The following is an 8,127-nucleotide window of genomic DNA, read 5'->3' on the forward strand; positions in this document are numbered from 1 at the left end:
AATAAATAAATAAATAAAATAGGAGTAAAAGGAATTTCCCAGCAGTCCAGTGGTTAGGACTGTGTGCTTCCACTGCTAGGAGCCTAAGTTCGATCCCTGGTCAGGGAGCTAAGATCTTGCATAAATAAACAAATAAAAATGGAGGTAAAAATAGGCCCTGATAAAAAAATAGGACCGATGCTGAAGCTGAAGCTCCAATACTTTGGGGACTTGATGCAAAGAACTGACTCACTGGAAAAGACCCTGATGCTGGGGAAGATTGAAGACAGGAGAAGGGGAGGACAGAGGATGAGATGGTTGGATGGCATCGCCAACGCAACGGACATGAGTTTGGGCAAGCTCTGGGAGCTGGTGATGGACAGAGAACCCTGGCGTGCTGCAGTCCGTGGGGTCACAAAGAGTCAGACACGACTGAGTGGCTGAACTGAGCTGAAAAATAGGCCCTGTGTCTTACAAGAAGCCCCTTGAGGGCAGGAGGCAGTGCTCATAACTGAGCAGCTGCCATCGTTGACCGCTAATGCTGTTACTGTTGCCACAGGAGGACCTCAATGTCTCCTCAACTTTGAGCCAGTCTCTCCACTTGCTCTCAGCCCAGAGGAGCTCAGCTTTGATTCCTAGCCTCCCTCCTCTGCCGCAGCCTCGCCCCTGGCCCTGTAGCTCCACTGGGGTGGGGGCAGGCAGAGTCCCCTCCGCCCCAGGTGCCCACTCCTGCAGGACGGCTCAAGCATGTGCCCTGCAGCCGGGCCCAAACCCCTGCACCTTCCTTTCCCAGAGGCATCTATCCTCAGGACCCAGCTAACTGGTCCCCCGGGTGTGTGTGGGCCCGACTGACGCCCTGCTGGTGCCCAGTCACTCCATCCTGGCCTTCCCACCCCTTGGTTGGGGTCTGGCTGCCCAGGTGCCCCTGTTCCCTCCTCTGGATGTTGATGTTCTGGCCTAGCCTCCTGCGGTAGACTAGACAAATAAAATCATTGGTGGGGGCGCAGGGGCGGTGGTGAGATCTCGGGTGAGCTCCAGTGTCCAAATGCCCCTTTCTCAGCCCTGAGCAGGCTCTTATTCCCCCCAAACCCACCCCTGGGAGAGACGTAGCTGGCCCAGAGGAGCCAAGTTTGAAGTGAGACACCGGCCAGGGGTGGGGGAGGCAGATGGTGTCTGGTCCCTGTGGGGACCAGAATCAGACAGTGATGTTGGTCCCAGGGTGGGCCAGGGCCTTGGCTTTTTATGAAGCTCCTGACCCCCACCTTCCTGCTATTTATCACTGACCCGGATGGGGGTGGATGGTAAGGAAAGAGGGGGAGGGACTTGGGGGTGCTGTGGACCATCCAGAGAAAGGCACCTCTACTCCTCCCCATCCCCCAGGCCTAGCGGAGTGGGGGTCAGGCCAAAGCTGGAGGATTGCACCTCACGGCACACGCACGGGCCATTTATTTATTGTGCACCCACCACATCCACATCCGGGGAAGCTGCGGCGTGCAGACTAGACTAGACCAGGGCCCACGTGCAAAGCTTGGCACTCCATAGGGTAGATAGGATATCAGAGGGGGAAGGAGAGGGCAGCGAGCCATCCTGAGTCCTTCCCCTGATCCAGGGGCTATAACACGTTATTGCATGTAATACTCAAGACAACTCTGGAAGTGGTACCATGATTATCATCTCCTTTGTAGGGATGAGAACACTGACGCAGGGAGAGATGTTGATGGAGCAACTGGTATTTGAACCTAGTCACCATCTGACTCTAGCTTCTGGCAAATGCTCAGCCCAGGAACTTCAAGGAAAGTTCTGCAGGAGGCCCCAGGAGGGGAGGGATTGCAGTGGAGGTTGACGTCATGGATGCGTCCCATGGGAACGTATCCCTGCCCGGCCACATGGGGCGGGGATACTCATCACAGCACTGGCTGAACAGCAAGCACCTGTTGGAGAGAAGGCTGTTAAATAGAACAGGGGGGGATTTGTGCTAATGTCACCCAGTTATTTTTTTTTTTTCTGATCTTTTTCAATTGTTTGCTTTTCTTGCCCCCCAGTCACACCACATAACATGTAGGATGTTAGTCCCCAAGCAGGGATGGAGCCAGTGACCCCTGCATTGCAAGCACAGTGTCTTAACCACTGGACTGCCAGGCAAGTCCCTCACCCAGCTGTTAAAAGCAGGGAGCCCACCTCTCTCTGTGTTGATTTGGAATACATCCAAGTTACATGTTAATATATAAGTATAGCTATACTTACATATTTAATATGTAAGTATAATTCCATTTGTTGTTGTATAGTCACTAAGTCATATCCAACTCTTTTGCAATCCCACGGACTGTAGCCTGCCAGGTTCCTCTGTCCATGGTAGGTTCCCAGGCAAGAATACAAGAGTAGGTTGCCATTTCCTTCTCCAGGAGATCTTCCCGACCCAGGGATCAATCAAACTCAAGTCTCTTGCATCTCTTGCATTGGCAGGTGGATTCTTTACCACTGAACCACCAGGGAAGCGATAATTCCATTTACCTACATTTAAAGAGAATGTACATATATATGCTGGTAGATCCACATAAACTTCTGGAAGTGTGTTTGTGGAGTGACCTTGCATTTGAGGGAGGGGAATTAAGAGGAGAGAAACAGAGACTTGTTTTTCATTTCATACCATATGCATGCATTACTTTTCTAACTAACCAAAAAGCACAGTCTAAGCTTTTCTTTTAATAGGCCTAAAAATATAGCAATGATCTTGATAGGGAGGAATGAGGAAAGGACAGTCCAGGTGGAATGAACAAGCAGGAAGACACAGGGGTGATTCTGGGGGAAAACTTCTGGTTTCTGGGGTGGGCTGCATCACAGGACATGTTGGGAGGATGATGGACAGCAGCAAGACTGGGCAGGCAGGTGGGCATGTGCTGGAGACTCTGAGGGATCAGGATAAAGTGTTTTTATTTTATCTTGTAAGTAATGGAGGTTGGTTTATTTTTTATTTTTTGGCTGTGCTGTGAAGCATGTGGGATCTTAGTTCTCCCACCAAGGATCAAACCCATGCCCCCTGCACTGGAAGCATGGAGTCTTAACCACTGGACTTCCAAGGAAGTCCCAATGGAGGGTTTTTTTTTAATTGAGAAATTGCATTCTACTAGTTTATACTCACATAGCTATCTGTGAAAGGGGGCTTCGTCAGACATGTTTACATTTTTCAATCTTGACAGCGATCCTGCAAGGTAGGTCAGGGCGAGTTTTACAATGAGGAAACAGGCTTTGTGAGTAAAGACCACACACTCAGTTTTCAAATGAGAAGCTTTGCCCTTTGCACCGCTTTGCAGGAAGGCAGCAGAGAGGAGAAACCACCGACCGGTTTCCCAACCCAGCAGAATGACAGGCTTCCTTTCACTTCTGAGCAATCCCAAGGCTCCCTCGTGACATTCAGATCAAGGAGATGAGACATCGTGACCGTTGGGAGAGAAGGGCAAAGGACCTTGAAGTCATCAGTTCGCAAACTCAAAAAAGCTCTGATGACATACCTTTCCTGGGGAGTAAAATATTAGTGGTTTCTTTGTTAGTCATAGCTAGGATTTAAACTAAATTTTTTTCTTCCTACAGGCTCATTTATTTTTATTTTAGTGGAGTATAATTACTTCCCTGGTGACTCAGGTGGTAAAGAATCTGCCTGCAGTACCGGAGACCCAGGTTCGATCCCTGGGTCAGGAAGAGCCCCTGGAGAAGGGAATGGCAACCCACTCCAGTATTCTTGTCTGGAGAATTCCACAGACAGAGAGAGGAGCCTGGCGGGCTACAGACCATGGGGTCTCAGAGTGTCAGACACAACTGATCGACTGACACACGTAATTACTTTACAGAGCTGTGTTAATCTGCTGTACAAGGAAATGAATCAGCAATATGTATACATATATCCCCTCCCTCTAATTTTTTTTAGAACACAATGAAGTTCTATTGAATGAAGGGGTATGTCCACTTTCTTGTTGAGGTTCAGAGAGGTTTAGGGCTGTGCCTAAGGCCACACGGCTGGTGGAGCCCAGAGGAGAGTGCTGGACCCAAGTCCTACACTCTTTCCAGCTCTTTCCATGGACCACACAGTAACAGACTGGTTTGGATGAAGATGGGGAGGCCAGTGAAGAGGCTGCTAAGAGTCTAGGGACTGGAGTGGGGTGGGACCTGGAGACCCAAATGGTGGGGTGTGTTGAGAAAGTCATCCTCTCTCTTCAGAATTTAGCCAACACAAGACCCTAGAGTTCCTTTCCATTTATGCTCTAGGTTTACCTCCCCTCACCCACGGGCTCCACAGGACAAAGTCAGGAAAGAATGGACTTGGGTGGGTGAAACTGAGGGGTTTTCCAGAGAAGGGAACCAGCATCTGCCTCCGCTTGCTACTGGCATTGATGGTGCAGGGCCGCCACCTAGTGTCGCTAAGCGGTACTGCACTAAGGGATGCCCCCTGTGGTCAAAGGGACGCAGGGGGATTTCCTTTCCTCTGTATACACTTGGCAGTTAAAGGTTACAGGCAGAAGGCCTCGGGCGCGCCTCTTAAGAGGGCTTGTGAGTGTCGGTAAGATGCTAAAGCCTATGTAACTCTTCTCCCTGCCATCCTGAATGTCTTTCAGGTTGTCCTGTGACCCTCTACAGGGGTGCTTGAGGATTACAAGACCCCGGGCACCCCGAGAACTGCCTGCTGTAAGGCGAGTGCAGAGAAAAAGAGGGTGAGGTGGGCAGTCAGGTAAGAAAAGGAAATTTATTAGAGGGAAAACGAGAGGGTGACTGGCCCTTGGGAAGAACCAGTGTCCTCCCTTTCTGACGGGGTCTTTCTTACACCCCGCCAATGAAGAATTCTCTCAAGGGATGGTTAATTTTTAGCCTGTAGCTGAGTCCTGTGGTCATGTAGCCAAAGGTCTGGAATCTGGTGGTCTTGTACCTTTCAGAAGGTAGACACCAGTGAGAAAACAGAAAGTCATTTGGGCAATTTGGTCAGTCTCAAGGGTCATTGTGATTTTATTCTTTGTTTGCGAGGTCAACATAATGAGCCATCTTAACAATGAACCCCCATGTAGACCCTATCATTCCAGCCTTTTTGATTTAGGATAAGGGCCAAAGGTCAGTCTTCTGTAACTGCTTCCTTCGGGACAGGGGCATCATGGGGATGAGATAAGAAAAGGCTGGAATGTGGGTCAAGGGGATCTGTGTGGGGTCGAAGATTTTGATAATTTGAGTTAGTTAGAAGTAGCTTGTGGATAGTTCGGCTGGTGGAGCCTTGTAAGCAGCCCTGAAGAAATTTTGAAAAAAGACACATTAAACGTGGGCTGAAAGTTAGAATAAGGGTAAGTAGAGGGAGAGGGCCTAGAAAGTGTAGAACCCAGGGCATCCAAGTCCAATTGTTCAGCCAGTTTTCCCATGAATTCCTGAGGTGTTGGCGTGTTCTTGAGGCCTGTTTGTCAGATTTCTTGCTGATTTCAACGCCTGATTTGCTGGTGTAGAAGCAGCAAGTTTCCTCCAAAAATAGACATAGGCCCCCTTTTTCTGACGTTAGAAGGTCTAACCCCCTTCTGTTTTGGAGGACCACGGCTGCCGGGGAATCTGGCTGGTTTTGGATAGTTATAAGGCTGGTAGCCATTTCTTCTAGGCTCTCAGTGAGGTCTTTAGAAAGGCTTTGGTAGTAATTTAAAGAGGTTGTGAGTCCTGTGGTTTCTGTCCCAACCCCAGCCGCTGTTCCTAAACTGATCGATAGAGAAATGAATTGAATTGCCCGTCTGGGGTCAGTTATGAGTTAGTGGGATATGGAGGGTCTGATTGTTAGGGGCAATTGAAGTATCTGGGGTCAGATATACAAGGGTGTATATTCCTGTCCAGTTAGCTGGAAGACATAAATGGGAAGATATAAATAGGCGGTGGCTCCACATGAGAAAAACATTCCAGCAGTAAGAAGACAACAGCTGAAATCGATAGCAAATAGGAGTCTTTCTGGGAACTTGTTAGTAGTCTCTGAAACTGACAGTGACCTCGCCAGCGTAGCCTCTACAAGAGGAGTAGAAGGGAGTCTCCCTGAGAAAGCGAAAGAATGTCCTGCAGTTCCCGAGACGTGGTAGACCGATCGGCCTGAACGGAAGGAGAGATGTGAAGTGTAATTACAGGGGTGCAGTGCTACAGTTCCTAGTTGAGGCTGAGAATTGTTTACAGAGTTTTGTCTAGGAAAACAGAAAGGAGCCTGTTGTTGCAGAGGTGGTGGGTGTTAAGGAGCAGCAACCAGGCTAGATTGGAAGGTGGGTTGGGATAGTAATAGAAGCTTTGAACTTTGTGAGAAGGTCTCTTCCAAGAATAGGAGTGGGGCATTTGGGGAGTATGAGAAAAGAATGCAAAAATGGGGTATCTTGAAGTGTGCAAGGTAGAGGCTCGGTTATTCGAAAATCCCCATAACAGAGACCTGGGAGACCTTGGTTTTTCCGGAGTAGGCAGGCATAGCAGAGTAAGTGGCCCCTGTGTCGGTGAGAAAAGAGATCGGCTTACCTGACGCTGTGAGAGTTACCCTGGGCTCCTTAGAGGTGGCGAGAGTCGGGGCCTGGAGCCCTGGGCACCTCTAATCCTCAACAGCGGGTCCAAGGAGGCTGGGCAGAGCTGGGTCAGAGGACTGCTGCTCGGGACCAGGAGGGGATGTCCGGATCCCTAAGGGGGATTTGGGCAGTTAACCTTCCAATGTCCCTTTGTGCCACAGCTGGGACACGGGTCTGGAGGGGGCCTTGGCTTTAGACATGAGTGGGCCCGGTGGCCTTCTTTGCCGCATTTGAAGCAGGGCCCACATGGCTTCCTGCCTTTGTTGGTTGATAGAAATTTGGAGCCATGTAGGGCAGTGGCTAAAAGGTGGTATTTGGCCTGATCTCGTTGGACCTTCTCTAGCTTTGCCTGTGTTTCCCGATTACTGAAAATCTTAAAGGCTAAATTTAAAAGGTCTTGTTGAGGGGGTTGAGGGCCTTCTGCCTTTTTTAGTTTCTTTCAGATGTCTGGGGACAATTGGGAGATAAAGTGGGTGTTAAGGACAATGGTGCCCTCTGCTGAAATGGGATCAAATCTTGTATATTTTTGTAGGGCTTCCATTAGCCTGGCTAGAAATTGTGCCGGATTTTCGTCTAGCCCTTGAATTATTAGCCAAAGCTTATCAAAGATGATAGCTTTATGTTCTGCCTTTTGAAGGCCCACAATGAGGCAAGCCACTATGTGATGACAGGCTGCTGGCCCAGGTCTCCCTGCCTGATAATCCCAGGATCATCTCTGGCGGGGGACAGCCGTGACCCCTACAGGCTTCGTGTCGTCAGCCCTGTGTATCTCATCAGCTTGCACCCGGGAGGTTTGCCATACTTGTTCCTTCTCTTCTGGGAGGAGAGTGGAGGAAAGGATGATGTAAATATCATGCCAGGTTAAGTCGTAGGACTGGGTAAGATACCTGAATTCTTCTAGATAATTATCCGGGTCTGAGGAGAAGGAACCAAGATGCTGCTTTTTGATTTGCGATAGATAGATCGGTGAGGGAGGCTGGGACAGGAACCCAAACAAAGCCTTCTGCTCCAGCTGCTTCCTGGAAAAGAGGAGTCAGGCAGGGGAAGGAGCGGGGTCCTGAGGGGAAGTTTCCTGTTTTAATGTTGTTCAGGACCGGCTACGGGGAGGGGATCTACGGAGGTTGGGGTAGAGCCTTGGGACCCTCGGGATAGAGGGTGGGGCTGGGGTCTCAGAGCTTGCCTTTGGAACAGGCAGGGGAGGGGGTTTGATGGAGAAGGGACCATAAAGTGGAGGTTGTGGAACTGGATCTGGAGTGGCTACAAGGCGATTGGGAGTGACAGGGGGTGGGCTGTGGTCGGAAAGGTTGAAGGAAGAAGGAAAGTCTGAACAGGGATGGGAGACACTATATGCGGAGGATGTGGCCCAGAGTAGGCTGAGTATTTGAGAAGTAGAACAGGATTCGCAGAGGGAGGGTCCAGAGCGGAGAGAGCGAAGAAAGCCTGAACAGAAGGGATCTCTGACCACTTGCAGAGGTTTTCGAGGTCCCATAGGGTATTATAATCAGGAGTTCTGTTTTCTGGCCATTGGGACCTGTTATCAAGTCTGTATTGTGGCCAGTGTTAGAACAGTAAATAAGGCTTTTTGGTCTTATCTCCCATTGGA

General features: G+C 49.7%; 1 long non-coding RNA gene across 1 annotated transcript; it reads right to left on the bottom strand.

Annotated features, from left to right (window-relative positions):
- Positions 1-1,256: 1,256 nt before the first annotated feature.
- LOC129651123 (uncharacterized) lies at positions 1,257-7,544 on the bottom strand. The gene is made up of 3 exons (XR_008714014.1): positions 7,412-7,544; positions 6,481-6,636; positions 1,257-1,910 (listed from the first exon to the last, which is right to left on the bottom strand). It is a non-coding gene; the product is annotated as an uncharacterized LOC129651123 (long non-coding RNA).
- Between the last annotated feature and the right edge of the window lie 583 nt (positions 7,545-8,127).

This window comes from Bubalus kerabau, chromosome 4 (assembly GCF_029407905.1).
Source record: "Bubalus kerabau isolate K-KA32 ecotype Philippines breed swamp buffalo chromosome 4, PCC_UOA_SB_1v2, whole genome shotgun sequence".
Lineage (NCBI taxonomy): Eukaryota > Metazoa > Chordata > Mammalia > Artiodactyla > Bovidae > Bubalus > Bubalus kerabau.